Here is a 2,502-nt window from a genome sequence, read left to right as displayed (position 1 = left end):
TAGCATTACTCTTTCCAAGATGAGACACATTACCTTTTCAGATTCTGCTGTTGCCACCCCCTTAGACGACTCGAGGCTCTTCGTAATTTTCGTGGCTTCTGGAACATACCAATGCAGTCTGAAAAATCAGGAGATAAATATGTGGTAGACATCGAACGTGAAGCATAATAATGTAGTCATGTCTCGCTTTTGTGGAGACCTCAGGCATTAAACAACATTCCATGTCAAATTATCTCTAGCAAAGAAATTATGCTACATCAGAAATTATTCGAGCATGCTGTAAAATAAACGAAACAGGAACACACCGTAGCAGCACACGAAGAAAGCTCGACTATGTATGTTTTCGTGCAATTACGACGCAGCGGGGCAAAACGTACCTTTGGTCTTTTCAAAGGCTGCTCAGCGAGCTTTTCGTGGTTTCCGTTTCTTTTAACGCTTCCTCCGTGTCGCCTCGGGCAACCTGCTTTGCGTATCTCGCATGCCTTCGTTCCATAACGTTTTCCTCACATGTCGTACGTTGCACACAAAACGGGAAGTTATGACTCAATTCAGGTACACAAACTTACTTTCAGCAGCATGGACACTTACCATAGTCGAGCAGTTCGATTGTAGCCAGCGGTTCCTTCCTTCCAAATGACACAAGTGACCCGCTCAGTAGTGATGTGTCGTTCGTGGACGAACCCTTGAAACTGAACTAGTCATTCGGGTGAACTGAACGAACTAGTTCAACAACAACATTAGTTCCTCAATTCAGTTCATTGGGCCTCGACAGTCGACACCCACAACGCATACGCCGTACACTTTGATACGCTTCCAAGTGTGACATCTGCGCCATCTAACGAACGTTTTGTAAAGCTAGCAAAACGCATGCGCGGGAAGGGCGGGAGACCACGGCGCATACGCTGTGGCCTTGAGTGGCTGTGACGTTGCGCTGAAGTGGACTGTGTGAAGGTGTGAAGGAACTGAACTGGATGAACTAAAGAACTAAACGACGTCGCGAGTCATTTTGAAGTACTCGCAGAGCCTGCCGTTGCCTGTCAGAACTGCTGCTCGTCCGCAGCGCATGCGCTTAAGGAGAAGCGCGGGTGGTGCAACGAGGCAGAGCCTCAAGTGGACTGCGTGAAGGAAGAGAACTGGATGAACTATAGAAGTAAACGATGCCGCCGACGTTTTGAAACACTCGCAGAGCCTACCGTTGCCCGTCAGAGAAGGTGCTAGTCCACAGCGCATGCGCTTAAGGAAAAGCGCGGGTGGCGCGGGGAGGGAGAGCTTCGAGTGGACTGTGTGAAGGTGTGAAGGAAGAGAACTGGATGAAATAAAGAACTAAACGATGCCGCGGGTCGTTTGGAAGTATTCGCAGCGCCTGTCAGAACTGTTACTCGTCCACAGCGCATGCGCTTAAGGAAAAGCGCGGGGAGGGAGAGCCAGCATAGCGGCTTTGAACGCCGTATGGATTGAAGTACTGTGGGCAAGTGAACTATATGAACGACGAACGCTGAACAAGAGTAAATCATTTAGAACTGCTTGCGCTAAGATCGCTCTGAGCTTCTTACAGTTGTGGACTGCTAGTGGCGCATTGTGAACTGCTATGTTCTGACTTCTGGCTGACTGCTTGTGACTGGCACGCCCTGGAGCGGTCACGCTATTTTTGCGGCAATACCACTGCAAGCTTCTCAATTTTTCCTCCACAACGCTAGATGTTGTACTTTTCTTCAAGATCTCTCATGCATTTGAATGAAATGAGTTGAAACTGCAGTCACTCTATCACACTTCCGTGTTCTCAAGTTCGCAGCAAGCAGACGTAAGTGATCAGAAATACACGATTGTAACATTGAACGAAGACGGCACCTTGCATATTGATCTGTGCATAACTTTTCTCGTTAAAAATATGCGTAGAAAATTAAAGCAAAACAAAAAGCGACCTAAAAGATTACATTTGCTATGTTGGTGTTCTCGAACCTTTGGAAAACTGAATTGCAAGATCATTTTGTTGTATCTCTCTTTAAAGTTTGGGACTATATTACTTAATTGTGTTTAATTGCGAGCTGGTGAACGAATGAACTATTCTTTTACACAGTTCAGTGGAGTGAACGGAACTAAATGAATTAGTTCACAGAAGTGCACTGACTTGCCCATCACTACCGCGCAGGTCGTGTAAGGCATTCTCGTCACTCTTCCAGGTGCTTCCGCGCAAAAATGTAGCTCCTACTTCTCATTGGCTGCTGTGTGGGACCTTGCATTCTAGTTGCATCCGCGGGAAAAATTAAGCCGTTATTTCAATTTCATCTATTTTTCTTGTGCTGTTTATTAATAGGCCCGTTCTTTCACACGAATGTTCCACGGACGGTCTTTTTCACGTTGTTGAAATACTGGGAGCTTTTGGCCTGCTTTGTAGTTTGTTGGGTTTGTGTGTTGAAGGTTGAAGTCGTTGAAACCGGTTGAAGCCGTCATGGCTATAGAAGCCCGCTCATATTCGAAACGTTGAAATTGTATCTGAAGCGT

Source organism: Ornithodoros turicata, chromosome 3 (assembly GCF_037126465.1).
Source record: "Ornithodoros turicata isolate Travis chromosome 3, ASM3712646v1, whole genome shotgun sequence".
NCBI classification, from domain to species: domain Eukaryota; kingdom Metazoa; phylum Arthropoda; class Arachnida; order Ixodida; family Argasidae; genus Ornithodoros; species Ornithodoros turicata.
Note: the sequence above shows the minus strand (reverse complement) of the source record.